This window comes from Leptonotus elevatus, chromosome 4 (assembly GCF_054856555.1).
Source record: "Leptonotus elevatus isolate MCC_2025b chromosome 4, RoL_Lele_1.0, whole genome shotgun sequence".
NCBI classification, from domain to species: domain Eukaryota; kingdom Metazoa; phylum Chordata; class Actinopteri; order Syngnathiformes; family Syngnathidae; genus Leptonotus; species Leptonotus elevatus.
The window spans coordinates 19,522,877-19,542,862 of NC_141242.1; the positions used below are offsets into that span (position 1 = coordinate 19,522,877).

Below are 19,986 nucleotides of genomic sequence, written 5' to 3' on the forward strand. Positions count from 1 at the left end.
AGTAACAGTTTATTTTACTTTTTACTTACTGTTTCTTTTTCCTGGTCACGCGACGTCACATGGTCAGGCTAATTATTGTTATGCCAAATTCATAATTCAATCTTTTGTGCCGCACCTGCTAGTCATGACCACCACACACTCCCCAATAGGGTCTGCAAATGAATCTCCACTTTCTATTTAATATGTAATACAAATTGTAACATAAAACAAACAGGTGCGTCTCCTGGCTCGAGTAGGCCACTGCTAACTGGCATACAACCTCCAGACCACTAAAATGATCATTAAGGCTTGCCGTATTCACCGCTGTGCTTTCTTCATGACAGTCATAACGCCTTAGTATGCATGACAGAATCTTAATAACCTCTTTCATTTGTAATGTGCCTCTGGGCAGCTATTGCATGTGTCTCCACAGAGCAACCAGCAAGCAGCAGACATGTAGCAGCTAGGCTAATTAACCTAACGGTAGTAAAGCATATGAAGCAGAACGTACACAGTTGTCGGCTTCTGGCAGTCATTCAAACCAAATAATGAAACATTTGCTCCATCGGATCAATAAACACCAATATGCTGATCCTACTGTATAAATAGTGTAGCCTACTATATACTGTAGATGTACTGTACCAGAGGTTGGTGAGTTTCCACATTGTTCCATCATGCTACTCGTCTTTGTTCTCCCCTCCCAGTTCAATTTCCATACATTCCCCAGGTCATTAGGCCGAAGGAAATTAAGACGCCTTGATAAAACTCAGCGAGCCGCCCACGGGAGGCTGCAGTCGCTCTGCGCTATATTGATTGGCTCACCTCAGCTTTTGCGGTGCGGGCACACCAGTGTGACCTCGTTCAGCCTTACTGGTGTCTGAACAGGCTTGATAGCATTCCGTGAATAAAAAACGCACATTAAAATGTCTAGCCACAAAAAAACGCATTGCAATTTATTTTCGTTTTAAGGCTGATTGTTTGGGTGAAATTTCTCACAGCAGAGGTTGCACGTTTGATGCATTTATCTTTTTTTTCTGGAATCAAGTGTAGGCGGGTTGGCTGTCATCAATTGCTGACTGGCACTAGCGCCCTTGGGTCTAAATAAATCATTAGGCGTCCTGCTGACCCTTTCTCCGCCATACGAGGATAACCGCCATACGTCTGAAGGGAGCCTCCAGAAACGGGGTACCGGTAACCCCTTGCTTCTCTTCTTTTCCCATCTTCGCCACCTCCATCCACTTGCATGAATATTTAAAAATCAGGATGGAAAATATGCGGGAAAGAAGAGGGAGAAGGCTTGCTCAAGATACAAAAAATAATTTTATGCCAACGAATTCAAGGTGGAGACAAGAGAGAACTAATACCATCAAAGATTGTTTTTAGTTGGGATGCTGTCTGTGTGTGTGTATTCAAAGTATTAGACCAACATCTTATAATTACAATATTGGTAAATACATCTTCATATTACAATTTGTAATGTTTAGAGGTGTGCTATTTTTTTTGGGGGGGGGGGGGGGGGGTTTGCAAGAATACTGCATGTGTGGAGTCGGTAAAATATATTTTGGAAAAGTGTTGCAATTGTAGTGATTTGAAAATGCCCAGGTAAATATCTCTCTCTCTCTCTTGTTCTTTAATTAAAGAGAGAGAGAACAGCACTGTAACTTTATTGACCTCATTAAATTATTTAAAAAAATGCTTCTGGTTGTGTGTAGTTCATCTTAATTTGAGTTTGCGAAACTTGTACTACTGTAGTGTAGTATAACTTGATTTTGTTTACTGTAGTAATGTTTTGTCAGAATTTTTTTTTTTGTCTTTGTTTTGTCTTGTTTTAACATATTATAGCCTAATTTTTGTACTGTAATTCTAGCAGTATTTTTTTTCCTAGTCGGTGGGGGCCTAATAAGTGTTCATACTTGACAGATCTGCGCTACCTTGCGACATTTGCATTCTTCTTCTTTCTTTCTTTTTTTTACATCAGATGCCCTTCCTGACACAATCCCACCCTTATCCTTACTTGGGACTGGCATTGACTGGGTATTGGACGCTGGCCCAGAATTGATCCGCGTCGTCTGCACGAAAGGCAGCAAGCAGCATGTTGCAGTACTCTACCAGTGATTTACGGAAAAACAACACAGATAAACACAAAGATAGTTTTAAGCAAACTGGATGACTGTTTTTGGCTAAAATGCAACCGGCAAAATGAAGCTTTAATGACGTCCTCCCCTCTTTTGCTGTGTGTTTTGTTTAAACACCTTCTTACCCCATCATAATAACATGCTTTGATGGTTCCTTTTTATGTCCCACCTCTCTAATACATTTAAATATCATATGTTGATTTGATAGAAGCTGTAGTACAGCCCACAGCTCAAATTGAGGGTGGCTGTTGTCACCCTCTCTAAAAACGTTGCACCTTCCATTGTCAGTGGGGGCTATTTTCAGCAACACTCATCAAGCCTGAAAATGTGCCTGACAATTATGGCACACAGCTTTGAAGCATGAAGAGTAAGACGCATTGTAATGTTAAGAGTTTATATTTGTAGTCAAGATGGCAATAAACCAAAATGAAATCCATCTTTTGTCATTAAAGATACACAGTACGTAAGCATAGTCATTTATTTGATTTGTTTGTTTTTGTATGTGTTATTTTTACCTCGTGAACTCATGCCAGAGCAGCTTTTCATATAAATTGCTTTTCTGGGATAGGGCAGGCTGTCTTGATGGTGTTGGAGAAGAACCATTCATAAAATGGCTCTGAAACCAAACCTATCTTGCGTTGGCTCGATAAATAATTTAAAATGACTAATAACTCCGAGTGACAGTGGACGTATGGGAATAAGTCGGTTTCGGCTGGAGACGTAATTTGTTTGGAAAAATAATTACTCTTGTGTTGGATTCTGGTTAAATATTAAACAGGTTAGTATTCTGAATAGGGCAAAGGGTGTTTTATGGTGAAATGTGTTCCTTTTGAAATAACCACTGCAGAGAAGCAGCCAAACAGCAGACTTGAGAGGAAATTCCTCTTTTATTGCTAAAATCAACATTGCCACATTTCAAAACAGACAAATGCAAAGTAATGTCATGTCTCTGTGTGCCAGGCTATTGACTTTTTAGCACTAATCCCAGTGTTTTATTACGTGTGCGTCATAACATCTCTCAAATTCAGCTTGTTGTGGCAAACCATTGAGCATTAAGCTGGATATCAACCTACAGAAGACCACACAAAGAATACAAAGTAGAAATCCTGTAGACAAAGTATAAAAGCTTTATGGTCCTGTACAACGTTACACACAACTTCAGTATTCCCGTCCACAGACCATAATTGCCCTGCTTTATCGACCCATATGCATTGTATTGGAAATGAACTCGCACATATGCTGCTGAAGCTCCAGGATATAGCTTGAAATCATTTATTACGGCGCCAGGTTGGCCACAGTCCTTGAACACAGAGAACATGTCATCCCACTGAGCCATGTTGGCGTGAACATAGTGTAGCTTACATCACCCGTGAAAACACGGTAACATTCCACACGCCGTCTTTCATTACAGCCTTAAACTATATGTCATCAAACAAAGACGCCGCTGTCCTTTATACCTAGCTAGATGAGAATAGTTTGTATTTCTGCCTCTGTTCCTCTGATTCATTTTAGGATTTACAGCAAACGCGACTGGAGCACTCGTTACTGCGCATACACAAGAAACATTTATAGCACACTCACCCACACTCATATTTCACTTCTGTGAAGTGGAGTTTGCTTGGAAGTGCTCTGAATGATACAAAAGCTATGCTCAATTCTTGACACAAATCATCAAGGGGGTATCCAGCAAGCTTTTTTGATGAAGAATTGAATTTAAGTCTAATAGTTGTATTCATCACCATTGGCCTTGTAAGTGTTTCACATACTGTAACTTATGTATCTGCATTTTATTTACACCCAATTAAAGAAATGCATCCCTTTATTAAACACGTCAGGAAGTTTTCAAGTGAAACGGTTGGTGACCGTTGCTACGGCAACCAGCGTTTCACAGTTGTTAAAGTTGCAACACCTGAACTGGAATGGAGACGTCAAGATGCGACCGCCAACCGCCACTGACTATTGTTTGCTTGGGCCACACTCTGGTCTCTCTGAGGTTATTGTTTGCCCAGGTGGGCCCAAACGGCATGTGTTCGGCCCCCACCACCCCTCATAATCCCACTCCCTCACCTCTCTTGCTTTTTCTCCACACCCGATCACATATTGCTGGCTTCCTCTGTCCTTTGTTCCGCTGGAGCCTGTGGTTCAACTGAAGCTCTCGGTTACACAAAGATAGCCAAATTGCTATTCATCTGCAGTTACCAGCTGTGTGTACATTGTGGGTTTCTCCAACCCTGGCAGGTAAAAAAAAAAATAATGCAAAATATGATTTGTCGAGTCTTGGCTTAACTGCACAGAAACGTTCCCTTCTTTTTAAATCCAGAATTGACCTCAAATTTTATTCTTATCATGGCTTGACCTTGTTGTTGGAAAATATACAAAGGGGGACATTTTTATGACGCTTGTTCTCTTCTCCTATCTTGGCTCAATATTCAAGCCAAATTCTTGATATAACACCCATAGAGAGGCCGGAGGAGCATAAAAAGTCTGTTCAGGCTGTCGCCATGGTGACAATGAAGCTTGAGATAAGGCGTCCCATTTTGAGATGTGATTTATAAGTGTTCTCCTTCTCTCTTTCTGAGTGTTTGTGAGGGGAAAGAGGCAGCGAGATGGTCCGTTGAGTATACCCAGTCCCTGGCCTTGTGTGCCGCACTGCTCCGAGAGCAGCAGGGAACTTTCATTAGTGACCCCCTGACTTTTGTCCTCTTTTTTTGCCACTTTGCTTATTTATTTTTTCCATCCCATCCTTTCTATCTCGAGGCTGTCCTTCGCTCTATGCCTCCATTTCTGTCTCTGTGCTTTGACCTCTAAAACTGCTGAGAATTTCAATGGGGGATAAACAATTTATTTTTGGAGTTCTCGTTTATACATTTATACAACTGCAGACCTATCTCTTTAATCGTGTAGTCTTTATCCATCTATCAGTTTCTTCTCCGAGTCTATCCCAGCTAACTTAAAATGAGAGACGTTGTGCATCCTGGACAGATCATTGTCAATCACAGGTTGACACAGAATCATACATGTGATTTACATTACAGTATTCGGCTAAGATAGCATACATGACTTTGGGAGGTTACCACAGGCAAGCACAATGAGGACAAGCAAACTCGAAACAGAAAGGCTAAAGCTGAGATTCTAACCCTGAATATGCCAAGTTTAGTTGGTGCTATTGACCAGGTGGGTGGAGCTTTAGAGCGAATAAGGACAATTGTCACAGTACACGTGATATATTGGACCACATGAGTAGCCTGTGGACTTGCTCATAAAACAGTTAACCAGTGATGGGACATTGTGATTCCCTCGGAATGCCTCAGAAGTGAGCTTTTGAAAATATAAACACTTCACACAGAAATCTTTGACATAATCAATGTCTACACATAGATCAATAACATTAATTATGAATATATTTTTTTATTTCAGGAGTGCGTATCTAACTGGTAGCCTTTCACATTAATTAGTAACCAGGAAGTAGCACTCACTTTCAACCAAGTGGGTGACACCTGCTTTATGCTGTATGAGTTTAAGTCACATGCATAGTGGACAAGTGGACATCTCTCCAAATTACCTCCACCAACGATGTTACTTTGACACATTCTTTGTTTGTGAGCAGCACTTCTCATATTTCTTAACTGATACACATTTGAATCCACCAAATCTGTTACTTTTGTTTGGTGTAGGTCTGTGTTCATTCTAGTTTTATTCACAAATAACACTCTCACACGTATTGTCTTGGAAATAACTAATGCTTCACGCTGTTAAGTTTACATTCCTCTGGCATTGTGCACATTAAAAATGTCTCTTAGAAAAATGATAGTCCATAAGCACACGTGGGCTCAAATCAATCACCGCACTTGCCTTTCGGTGCTGTGAAGCACATCTGATGTAGCTAATCAGTTAAGGTTTAAAGATGCAGACCAGACTTTTGATTCTCATATCAACCGCGAGGCAGTTGAGTGTGTTATAAACTCTCATAAAAAGGTTAAAATTGTTGAAACGAGTTGTGCTATTTGAAACCAATGCAAAACGCGGACACCATTGTTGTTAAGCTGGGGTATGACAAGTGCTATTTGCATTACAGGGTTCCCCCTGGAGCACAATAAAACACAGACAGAGCTGAGAGCTAAGCGAGCGCTTACAGGGTGGCTGGCCCCGCACTAATTGCGACCGAGGTGCATTTACTGATTATAGTTAAGTGGCCCAAAATGGTCCCCTGCTCTGTGTTACATTGGCCCTCTCCCCCCCAATGGTGGATATGGTCAATAGTGGACCCTGTTGAGATGCTTTTCCACTGAGGAAAGAAACAGTCCAGTCAAGTTTGTCTCCTCACTTCATCTACTCAAGCCCACACAAGGGAGACAAATCACTGATGAGGACAGCAGGATGCCAGTTAAAATAAACGTTACACTCTGCAGCAATGTTTAGCCCTTAGAACATTGACTTTAAAAATTCAATATTGTGAGCCATGTGCTGATGATGATTACTTATGGTTCCAGCACAAAACAAACACGTGCTTAGTCTACAATAGAAACTAATTCAAGTTTCAGGACTGCGGCTCTCTAGGACCAGGGTTGCCTACCCCTGCATTAGACTAAAAGAGCTAAGAGAAAACATAACTACATGCAATAAAGTAAAGCATTTAATACATGTTTGCGTATGACATTCTGAATATTTCTTCATTTGAAAATATTGGAGCCATTTTTCCCCCGTTTTGGATTATGCATAATTAACTGATTCGAAAAAGAGGAGGATGAGAGTGTGCAGTGGGATGTCCTTATAACATTAAACGTCGAACTATATACTCTACTAAAATCTTGTGAATTTATGTTGACATTAGAGGCTGTTTGCACAGCTGTATTCACATCTGTGTGGACAAACACAAACATTCAACTGTGCTGGGTGATTAGATTTCCAGGACATGGCCAGTGACTCGTATGTGTTCACACAGCCATGCGGTGTGCTACAAGGCGGACCTATCTGACCTACAAACAACCAGACATATTCACAAAGGCTCACATAGCCCAGCAGAAAGACAGACAAAATGGAAAGAAATGGACCGACAGATAGAGACAGGGTCTGGCTGCGGGGAGAGACGGGGCCCTTTGAATGAACATTTAGGTTAGAGTGACTGGGTGAATGTGTCCAGCCCTGCGACTGCCGTCAGACATACAGTAGATCACGCATCAAGCCCAGCAGTCATCCAGGACGCGTCACATCGCTCCAGGGTTGTTGTCTGTCCTCCTGACTGGCTCAGGGTCTGTCTTGCCCCTCCAGAGAGTGGACCCAAGGACGTCTCGTCATGCTCGGAGTGTTGCGCCGCTGCCTTGTTTGTTTCGCCTGCACGCATGCTCGACTGCACCGACCCACATTAATGAAGTGATATTTTGGCCGTGCACATTTGCAAAGGCTTCATTGTTCTTATTTCATTTCCTTGGTTTATGTTTCTCTTGCCCAATGCACCGTCTGCTAAAAATGAAGGGGAGAGGGCAGAGGAGTGTGGTGGGGTCAATATGCTAATAGTGGGTGTACATTTTGATGTCTTGCTATCAGCATGAAGTGCTTAGCGTGGCAAGACTTCCCCACCTTTCCCCCCTTACATTATCTCTCGCGTGCCTCTCCATCTCTGTCCTCCCCCAACTCTTGCTTTCTGCTCTCATCCTTCTCCATGCCCTTGACTGCCCCCATCCCTTTTGGTCCACCTACACACGCGCTTTGCTCCAAGAATATGAAAAGCATTTGTTTTCCTCTGCCTGAGAGTGGGTCACACGGTGTGCAAAGTGCTGATGTGCTGTTTTCTGGGTAATTAGAACATCCCTTGGTTGCGGAGGGGGGGGAAAAAAAACTCCGAACTAATGTTTAATTTGCTTCTGTGCTCAAAGGAAGCGCTCCCTGCTTATTGTTGCAGCAATTAGTTGGTGCCAAGGCCCAGGCATTTCCTGTGATTGTTTGGATTTGCATACAGTAATGAGCAAATCAGGGAGTATCAAGACTTTTCTGTTATTGTTCTGACAGCCACGCCCTCTTTCCACCATTGCTAGACAATCACCACCAGTGATGTGGCAAGTGAACTTTTATCCTCTGTCTGGCACTTGTGTGTCTTGTGACTCATTTTCTCGCTTCAGACAATGGGCTCTAGTTAACACAGCTTCAAGCCGAGACCCCGCTCCACACTCCGCCTGAGCAGTATTTTGGATGGGGCACATTAGTATGGATGTCTGTGTGTGGTTAATGACAAGATCAGTCAAAGGATAAACAGCGAGATGATGGTGGGTATGTTGTGTTTGTTTCTGAAGTGAAATCATTAGCCCGCTCAACTTGTATTGTGGCAGCTTGTTCTTTTCACTGCATTCAGACGATAAGAGGATGGATTCACCTTGACTGTTTGACCGCAGTGGCTCCACATAAAAATGCTAAGCTTGCCACCACTCGATCCCTTTGTTGAGATTTCACGATATTTGTCAGTTACCATTGCATGAATCCCAATGACAAAATGCATCAAATTACAACAATAGTTAGTGGATTGTCTACTTAAGCAAATCCCTTTTTCCTCAGGAAAAATAATATCAAGCGATACATGCTTATTACCTTGTCACCTCTGAGTGGTAGAGATTTGTTTGATTCCAGTGAGCACAGGTTCGGTATGATACACCCTGATTCAGTTTGCATTTTTAGAGTGCGTAAACGATGTGTCAAATCAGCATGACTGATGCATTGCATTAGCCACGTAAAGTAGTAAACTTTGGAAAGATAAATCTGGTATCATCTAACTTTTGTTACTCAGCTTCACTGTCAAGGCAATTAATGTATGATATGCGATGGTGAGGCTTTTTTCTTGTCCCCCTACCAAGCTAAGCGTTGTTGTCATACCCCCGCCCCCTGACATCAAATATGTTTAACCACTTCCTGTCCCCTCTCCATCAATTAATAATTTCCCGAGACAATACCCCCCACCCCCACACCCACCCCCACCCCCAGTCTATTCCGGACCACCATGAAGAATAAATGGCCATCTGAAACGAGAATAGACAACTGCACATTCAAATCCTACTATGACAGAAATTTACATCTGCCAATCAATGGACAAGTGTGTCTAACAACCATTTGTAAAAAATAAACACCTGCAGTTGAGTAAATGAACACCCTTGGCAACTATTTGAGGAAATGCAGAATGCAAGTGGGTATCTTAAGTGTAAAATTAATCTATTTTAATTACCTACTTTATCAGAATCACGGAAAGGAACATAACACTCATATCGGTAATTACTCTGCTATATATAAACCTACCTCTATGTCAATGAGTTAAATATTATATTCACACTTTCCCTAATCTGCTTTCATCAGATTTTTTGTGTTGGTTATTACTGCTGAGAGCTACAGCATGTCTTGAGGGCTGTTTAAAAGAGGGGGAATGGCGGAAGAAAGCAAACAACAGGAAGGGTCGCTAATGGTGAGATATAGAGTAAGCTGTTTGAGTGGATAAACCTGAGAGGAATCTAATCTACGAGACGGAGCTCATCTTGACTGGCACAGTTCGAGACGGTGCATCCAGGGTCCCAACAGTCCAACATAGCCTCCTGATCTATATTTCAAAGCAGATACTAGAGAGGAATTCAGTAATGAGTTCCCATCTTCCTTTTTGGTGGAGGAGGACTCTCTTTGTGGAACTAATTGAATGTGGCACATCGAGCACCCGGAAGCTGTTTGGGGGCTGTGCTTCATTTCAAGGGATATGCGGAGGTTTAAGATTGCATGCCGCCGAGGTTTTTGTGTCACAGGTCTGTTTCAGAAGAGTGGTGAACTTTACGCACTGGTTGTGTGTTTGTGTGTTTGTCGACAACAATGTGCGTCCATCTGCACACATATTTGCCATCTCTTCCATTGCCGGCTCCACTTGATAGATTTAGTTTTCTGTGTCAGCTCATCAGAGATGCAATGTGCACATTTACTTGGCTCTCTAGGCACAATGGAGGAGATTCTTTAATGGCAGACGGGCTGTCTCTATTTACAGATATGGAAATGGCCCGAGATGTATGCAGTTAGATTGGCTTGGCATTTGCAAAAATGATGAAACGTAGCCATCGCTATTTGCAGATGTGCATGAATGAACTCAAATACACAGGCGTCTGCACACGTGTTGACATTCAAATGTTGAAATGTAGCACTGGTTATTTGTGTGGGTTCAGGTTCTCTCCATTTATCAAATTCACAATTCTCTCCATAATGCACATATGGGTATTTCTAAGTACACTGATAACACTCGTCATTTTGAACACATTCATCTACTGCAGGATAGGCAAACTGGTGGCCAAACCCCCCACAAAACAAAATTCACTTATTTTATGGGTAAATTATAATAAACATGTTTTCCCTACTACAGTACACTCTGTATTCGGCACCTGTTTGTGGGTTTAAAAACAAACAATTGTTTTCAATGTTTAAACTTTTTTTATTTATTTTTTAGCATTTTTAGGGGAGGAAACATATTGTAGGTTCATCAGTCATTTTTTTTTATGATTTCTGTCATTTGAATTCTGTAATTTAACATTTTTGACTCATTAAGCAGGTGGCGAGAATAATTTGTCCTGCTTTGAGGTGTGCACAATAACGATGAGGAGGGGGACAGGGATTTAAACGGGTATAAAGAGCCGCAGCAGCCCACTGGATGCCCAGCTGCAAAGCTGCCTTCGGGGCCCGTGAGGACTGTGGAATGTGGCTGATGCGAGTGTGTGTTTGGGCTGGAGATAGCAAAGGCCTCGGGGATGCAGCTGTTAGCGGTGATGTCTGTGAGGTGGGTGTGCCCATGCGTATCCATGTGTACTTATTAAAAGAGAGGAAACAGATTTATAATGTGTGGAAATGCTCAAGTGTTATGCCTGTGTCTTCTAGGTGCTGGTGTGGCCCTCTTTTGGCTACCCCGTCAATGACTCCGCAACTCACTGAAAGAAATAACATTGCGACTTGTTTCCTGTTTGAAAGCACACTCTTTTGCTAATATGAGTAGATTCCCTAAATCACTGGTCACATGTGCACTTGGTTGAGAGGAGCTTTGTGAGAAGGAGATGACAGTGTTTGTTCCTAAGATTTCCCATGCAGTTTTAGGCAAAGGGTCGGTTAAAGTGCATGGTGCAGTTGAGGCACCACTCCCTCACCCTCCCTGTTTGCTGTCTCAACCCCCTCCCCTTCCTCCCGCTCCTTTTCCCGCCACTTGAATCCCCATTGGTCCTACTTCTTTTCCCCCAGCCAATGTTGCCCAGCGTGACTGGGAGAAGTGATCTCAGTGGCTGTGCTTGGGGTGTGTAAGGTCAAAGCTGTGCTCATTTCACACTGTGTCCTTTTGGAATTCATCCAGCAGCACCCTCCACTGCTCACACACTGAAGGGAAGAAAAGGGAGACAAACACAAAAGAGATAGCAAAGTCCCCAGTCTACAGTGTGTTTTGATTTCCCACCTTTTGGAATGGTGAATGTTTAGCTCTTGTTTATAATTCATGATGAGCGCTGCTCGTATAGCTCTCTTGCACAAAAGTATGTGCATGTAACTTAAACTGTACAAAGTTCCTCATCCACAACAAGAATGTCTGTAGATTGTGAAAATGTTCCCTCTTGTCAAAGTAAGTCAAGACAAAACTCTAACAGTTACAAAATAATATGTCCTAGTGTTGCATGTGTTTACTTTTGGAACGTGTAATCACTTAAACAAAATGGGGGAAATGATAAAAATCTAAATTGTAACCTACTGTTACTTAAAGTGAGTTTACTCATTCCTCTATTTTGAATGGACTGTGCTGAGATTTATGCTGCGTAGGTATGCATCTTCACCTCTAAGAAAGCTTTGAGTGAGGAGTGATTACCTATGTTAAACATTTTATAGCGTATATTTAATAATGTCGTGTAATTTTGTAACACCCTCATCTCCTCGCCAGCCAATCTTAGGGCATAATTAATATAAGCAAAATTAAAACAATCAGTGTTCCTATTCCTAGACGGTAGACAATTATCTGATGAGATATTGTCATCAGCTAAATTGTCAACTACTGCAACACTTACCACAATTGTCTTTACAATTATAAATTATTCAGTACATACATTCAGTTCTACACTCTTTAAACGTACGGACGGACGGACATACAGACAGAGTGGTGAGAGTAGCTAAAAACATTTAAAGAGGCATGGTAAACATATTATAAATAAAGATGTGACATGTTAGCTAACAGACACCGCTAACATAAATAAAATTTTAACCCAGGCATATTGATGCGATTTAATAAAATACGCACAACAGACTCCAGTTGGAATTTTGTTTGAAATTGCTGTCACAGTACCAACGCTGTCTCTCGGACATTATTTTCCTTCAAATGACGACAGCATGATAAATGCTGATTGTGCTTTCATTGTTTGTCATGCTAAGTAAGGCCTTATAGAAAATAATCTGTGCTTGTAATAAAATCAATGAAAAATACATTGTGGGGGTGCTATCACTGAGCGCTGTTTAATTAACTGTATGCCTTCAAACAACCACATCACACCGTTTCTGGGCCACATGAATTAGCTGTCAGTGTGACTGATGGTTTTCAAGACAAATCATTTTATTATTGCACGTTACAACAGAAAAAGACCGTTTTTTTAAAAGAATATCTCAGACTTTGTTGCATCATTTGAAAAGGTTTCTGCTAAATTATAACTGATCTATTGAGCATATTTTCATATTTTTAAACACACTCTTTACGATACCGTAGTCTTCTGATCAGGCTGTGAGGAAAGGCGCCTGCCTGTCTGCTTGATCAAATTCTCTCATAAAGCCTTAATAATCCTGTTGTTGTTTCTCTACGTGATGATATTTCTAATTCTTGTCAGAGAAGAATGCAGCAGTATCTGTGTGAAGAAACAGCAGGCAGAGGGACATGAATCTGAAGGAAAGAAGGCCTTATGATCAGCAGAAGTTGCACCTCAGCCAAAGGACGTGCTGAAGGACATATGTGTGTGTGTGATTGCTTGCGTACGCTGCCGCTGTGCTGCGAACAATGTGCTGTGCGTGGAGTAAAAATGAGGAGCAGAACTCTCCGGCCTGGGTTACCTTTAGTTACAGATCGCGGTGACCTGGAAAGCTTTGTCTTGAAGCCTTCAAACACAAGATTTCATGTCACACACTATAGTCGACCTGATTAGGAAGGAGATGGTGTTACTGCCCTTTGTGACTAGGAGGAAGGAACAGCGTGTTAAAATAATTGGGGGATAGTCAGAAATGTCTTTCCTCACCTGTATTAGAAAGTAGTGAGGCTGTCACGATAATGACTATATTTGTGTTGGTTTTGTTGTTGTTTTTCCCCAAACTTGATCAATTGTTCACGGGTGCATGTTTGCATACGCCATCAACATCCAGTCAAACTGCTTCTTTCCCTCTCATGTCAGTCAACTTGCTTGCCTCTATGGGAGGCTGGACACACACACACACACACGCGCACACACACACACGGACGGACGTTTGAACAGCGATGAAGCAGGGAGAGAATCAATTACTGTACGGAATCTTATGTTTTCCAACAGAAGTAGTTGTACAATTACAGAAACTTCATCAGCATTAACAGAATTAGTTCCAAAGCCTAATGCCACAGCAGCCGTGTGGAAACATTTTGGGTTCAAGCCAGATGAACAAGAGCCCGCTCACATCAATGAGCCGATATGTTGCATTTGTATGAAGAAAGTCGCATCACAAAAAAACCTCAAAGTACATTTAATACACAACCACCACACTCAATTTCGTCAGATGGTAAAAAATAAAAACGCAGCGGGACACGGAGGCCCTCCATTTTGCGGCAGCTTGCATTTTTAGGATGCCTTTGCCCATCAGTGCAAATAGAAACGTGACAGCATAAAATGACGCTCGCTCACAGACAGCATTAGTGAAAGAGATGCATACATTCAAAACTGTTGAGAAAGCAGTGTTTAAACAAATGCTGCAATCTTTTGATAGGCAATATGAATTGCCTAAAAAAAATTATCACAAACAGCCATTCAAGCTTTGTCCAAACAGGTGGAAAAGAACATTATGAGGAGGTAAAAGACATCTCATTTTACACTGCCACTAAACATATGTGGTTGTATGTGTTAATATTTGTTGGAGTGCAATATTTGTAAAAAAATATATATATATTCATCTAAGGTAGCCTATTTTCTTTATTGTTCTACATTTCAGTGTCAATGTTTATTTTTTTCGATGTGTGCATACAGTCTCCACTGGGTCTGTAGCACACAATCAAAGCTGACTGCCCCCACTCTGGTATCACTTGCTCTTTCTTGGGCTCTCTAAATCAATAGAATTGGATATATTGATGCAGTAACATGTTTTTTTCGCCCTCCCAACCTGTTTCAGTCTGGCAGAAATGAACTAGACAGAAATCCCACTAATGCATCTAAGCTGAGGGGGGGGGGGGGGGGGTATACAAAGCAAGTGATTTGAGTTTGTTTAGACTTTTTTAAATGCCTGCCCCACTTTGTCTGAGATGCTTTGGCAGTGCATTTTGATTTAAGGTGTAGTCTATAAATTTAGAAATTAATCTTCATCTCTTACTTTCTATGCTTCTGACTTTGTGGGATCAATTTGTAAAAGTTCTGTATGGATACGTTTGGTGTGGAAAAACATGAGAGCCTTGTCCTCAACTGCATAAAAGGGAGCTGCACCCTAAAAACGTATTGGTCAAACAAAACAAAAAAGAGGTTAAATTTGACCAATCTAGCTGTGTGATTGGGCCAACCGATACAAACCGATACAAATTGGTCATTCTGACCAAGATATTGGTTAATCTGTGTTAGAGGCTGACAAAAAAGAGTACCATTGATTGTCTCACCCATCTAAGTGGGGCGAAAGTCGTTCTCTGCATTTGACCCATCCCCTAAGGGAGCGCGGTGAGCAGCACCAATCCAGTGTGCTATAGTTGCAAAGGTTTGATCATATTTTCACCTCCTGCATTTATAATAGCTACTTGTCCCAACATTACAAGCCAGAGAGTGTATTTTCCAGATTTGTCAAATGTCTGTACTGTCTTGCCTAAATGTGTGTGTTTTTTTGTGTGATGCTGTTTTTGTTTATTTGACTTTTGATGATGTGTGGGAGGTGGAGCCAAATGTGTCATCATACACGTCAATTTTCCGAAGTGATCAAGGCCTCAGTTTAGCAAAATTCCATCTGCCTGACTTGACCTCCTGTGCCATCTCTGCAGTGCATCCTGCTGTCTCGCTGCCCAAGATGCCCCCTCCTCCCACCGCCTGCTTTGGTGATGCATCCCAGCCTTGCTGACAGGCACACCAGCTGGTTAAGCTGGTTGACTGACTGCTTGTAGGGATGCGTTATCATCTGTTTGCATTCCCGCTTTTTAGTTTGGCTTTACTCTGCTCGTTTAGTGGCCCTGCATATTTCCTCCAGACTCTTTGACCGTGAATAATGACCGTGTGAAGTGGGCACGGCCATCATTTTGTAGCATCAAAAGTGTTCATTCAACACTTCCCCAAAAATATATCACTCTACTGTACTTTTAAATATCATTGATATACATTTCTGATCTTGAGTCCACAGAAGCATGGCTGTATGCAGACAAAAGTATGACAAAGCTGGACACATGCCTCCGGGTTTGGTCAATGTCTGGCCAGTACAGACTGGGCTAATACTGTCTGACAGTCAGTCCACTAACATAATAGTGTTGCAAAAGGCTGGAGGCGTTCTCTCTGTGTTCCCTACATCTGCTCTCAAGCATCACTCTGTGACACATTGCCATCATTAACCGATCACAAATCCTTTGAAAAGTGATTGAGCGAGCAAGTTAGTCCCCACCTATAATTTTAAAATGAATGTGATGTGTACTGCATCCATTACCAGTTCTAGTTGGTTTAATTCCCAAAAGTTTAGTCCACAAAACATATTCTCAATTGTATTTATTTCCTGAGAAATATGTAACCCCCCCCCCCCCCCCTTCCCAGACATAGCTCATATTAAGTTACAAATCCAACCGGAAATGGGTTTGCTGACATTGGTATAATTAGCGAATCTGGATTTTTAAGAGCAAGTCCATCTCCTAGTGGCTACACTGACAAGAGATCTTCAGTTTGTACGGCAGGTGGTGACTCTGAATGATAAATAGCTCATTATGTTAAATACATGAAAGAGGAGAGAGGAAAGAAGTCTTTCAGTAATTGACTGTTCTCCATAGCAGCTGGACTGTACGTCAGGCTGTGTTGCCTCAACCAATGAAAGCATGTGAGCTCAGTAATTCATAGTTTACATCATCCTATAATGATATATTAGAGGTATTAACTGTTTCTTTTGAACAGTTGACACATCTGCAATTATACTTTTTCAAGTCCTCTCGCAATTAGCCTGCTATTTCATGACAGCTGCATATTTAATGCGATGTGCCTATCCCTCACTCTCCTCCCTTTTCTTCCTATGCTCTGACTTGACTTGTTGTAATGCATTGCATACTCCACTGGGACTGCTTGTACTTTTACAGGTAAAGCAACGGCTGCCTTGTCAGCACTCTTACTTTTCCGTTTTCTCAGAGTGAGGAAAGTAAAAAGGAGAGCGAGGACTTGTTTTCAGGACCTTGAGCATCGGGAGGGTCGCCCCTGCTTTAGAGAGTCAGGCAACATTTCTCAAGGTCTCTCTGTGAAAAAGTTGGCCTTGTCCAGACTTAGCCTTCCCCACATCACCCCCTTCAGCCACCTGGAGCAGATGCTCAGAATGGAAATTGCCTGCATAAATGTGCATTTACATGATCCCTGCATCTAATGTCTGGCACGTAAACAATTTCTACTGCAATTGCTGGAGTGATGAGAGCAGGTGGAGCAGTTGGAAAGAGTGGGAGCAGAAGCATGTCTGTTGGGTTTCTAGAAGCCACAGGTGCGCAGCAGGGGATGGAGGGCCCAACATTGATTTCACAGTCCGCCACCACCATGTAGGATAGCTAGAAAAAGTCTTTCTCCATGGTGTGCATTCAGTAAGACTGCGAAGGAACCTTCGGGGGCATGAATATGTAGATGAATACCCAGTGAGAGCCAGGAAGCCATTCATAGCACAGACCCAAGCTTGTTCCATTAGGCAGGGGAAAGCACTGGATGGAGCGAGGGTAGGAGTCAAAGCGAGGGGAGGAAAGGGAAAGAAGAAAGCAAATACTCGAGAGGACAGTTAATGATGGCCTCTTTTCCCATGAAGTGCTTTTTCTTGTTACCGGTGGCTAGCTGTCTCTCGCTCCGTTGATGTTATTTACATCCAGTATACACGCTGCTCACTTATAATTGCCTGACTGGCTATTTGAATAAAACATAGTTACATTAGAACCAATGATGAAGTCTTTAAAGCTGAAACGAAAGAGATCTAAACCATTACCATAGATTGTCTGCCTTGTCTGTGTGTGTGCATGTGTGATTGTGAATTTATACTGTATGTGTGTAAAGGGATCCATCAGTCTCCCGTCTGGACCCAAGCTAAAGGAAGGTCAGCCTGATGGATACATCCTGACATGCACACAGCCTGTGAAGTCAGCTGTGTGTCTGCATGTGTGTAAATGCGCGTGTGTGTGTGTGGGCTGGCAGGCCAGCCAAGCACATGCACGGTTCAGCAGAGCAGAGGGCAGAGAGGCGGGTTTGAAGGGATAGTCTGGCCCTCTATGCCCTAGTTTGAAAGGGGGTTTAGCTGGCAGAGGGGTTCTATGGAGGGAGGGGGTGAGGTAGAAACAGGGACGTATAGGGGTTTGCTGGATTAACGGTGGGGATGGGTGAGGCAGCTAAGAAAGGGTTCATTCATGGCTGGTGCCATCTCTGACTCCCTAAGGAACTCGGTCTTATCAATGACCAAGCCAGCTGGGAGGATGTGAGCATGCAGCCTTTTCCATGCACTCTTTCTTTTGTGAGCCCTGTGCCTCAAACCTAAACACTAAGGATTTGTCAAGGCATGTTAAAATCCGAAGAAAGACCCTGACCAAAAGTTTGCACAAGGTCTGAGCTATCCCAAAGAAAGGTACTGTGTGATGCCATCTGGAGATGAATCAAAAGTGGTGCAGATTACATGGTGATGAAGCATCAGTGTCAGCTAAATGTCACTTTTATCAGCTATTGTATCCAAACGCTTCAGTATTGCTTCTTGCCAGGTGAAAATGCACTGACAGACAATGTGTTGGCTTAGACGAGGCTTTTTGTCCATTTTTGTTACTTTAAAAGATATTAGAGGCCCTGAATTTAGGTTCAGTTTGTTGTTTGGCATCTACCTCTAACAGACTGTGCATGAATTATTAACCACTTGTACTGAAAGTAGGAAAGCTGTTGGTTCCAGTGCAAGGTCTGCATCAGATGTCAATTTACACTTGTAGCTTGATATTATGAGCAACAATCTTTTTTCCGCACCCGCTCTCTCTTGTTCTATTTCGTTCTCTTAATCATTGCGTTTTGCTGAACTAGAGGAGCTTCCGTCATGAGCAGACATGTGCAGCGTAGCCATTCAAATGGTCTCTGCATTAGAGAATAACCTAGGAAGGTTCCAGCTGAAATGGGCCCAAGCATAACGTCAACGTGACACATTTCACCATCACACGCACAAGTGCAGAGCTCTTGTAGCCTTGAAGCTCTACTACACATTCTGTATGTGCATGGAAGCATTTTACTAAAGCTGAAGCACTAATCACTTCCTAATGTTCCATTTATTTATGGTAGCTAGCTTCAATGCCTTTGACGTCAAACATAATACCCACTACTGTCACACCTCAGCTCAATTACATATGAGAGTTAAAGCTGCTTTGTGTGCATGCATCCTCTACATTTGTATATCTAGAGCAGCCTTTGTCCAACATGAGTTTGTGAGTGAAAAATCTTATGCCATGAAACAATCAAAGAGCCATATGCGTGCAGTGCCATCCACCACAGCGAAACAGTGGCCAGTTTTCCAGTCTAACAGGCTATTACGGATTAATCATGCTGGTGTCCATCTCAGATTTAAACAAGCCTTCTCTGTCACTGCTGGTCTCACCTGCTTTATGCCTCTGCGGAAGCTCTTTCATTGATGTCTCTGGGCCTTTTATGTGTGAAGGTGTCTGTATCTTTGTGAAATGGTGTTGCAATTGCTTGCTGGACCTTTTTTTCCAATATTGCCAAATAACTTGCCTCTCTTCAAACTCCCCCCCCCCCTTTTGCTTTATTTTGATTTGCATATACATTATCTTAAGCTCAATGTAATTTAGCAAGGGCCCCTATACCATTTGAAATGTACTTGAAACTTGCTTTCTTTAGGTTACTGTATATTCATTTGACTTTGGACCACATTCCTATGCGCGCCTCTGAAGTCCAGTATGATTACCGCCAATGTTTTCTACATTCTTTGGTTCCCTTTTTAACATGGTTTGAATAATTAAGGATATTTGTGTTAAACAGTCCAGAATGATAAATATCAACTGCTTGCTTCTATCTTTTGGGAACCAAATCACAAATGGCAAAGAGATATGACATTTTCACTTAAACATCCACTCCGACCGAGAGGGAGTCTGAGAACATCTTGAAAGTGTTTCAGGTTGGCTGCATAAGTCTAATATTTTTATATTATTTAATGTTTTCACAAGAATCCCCTCAATTATCCATTTGGACATAACGCCATGTTAATTGGAATTTGGAAATTGTTCAGGACTCCTGTTCAATATACAGTACTCCTGTTTCATCTAATCATAGATATTTATGTCTTCTAGTGATTTTTGCGCACCACGTATGTATGTGTGTACTGGGAAAAGCCCATGAGAGGAATTGACACAAACATATTCAAACACTATTGGGGCCAACTAAAAGATGAAATAAATCTCAGTGCATGCTCGAGATAATATTTGAGTTGGGCTTAGAGTGGAGAAGTGGTT

General features: G+C 42.0%; 1 protein-coding gene across 4 annotated transcripts in view; it reads left to right on the forward strand.

Annotated features, from left to right (window-relative positions):
• hipk2 (homeodomain interacting protein kinase 2) overlaps window positions 1–19,986 on the forward strand; it is a 78,640-nt gene that overhangs the window by 31,525 nt on the left and 27,129 nt on the right. The gene's annotated exons all lie outside the window — the stretch shown is intronic.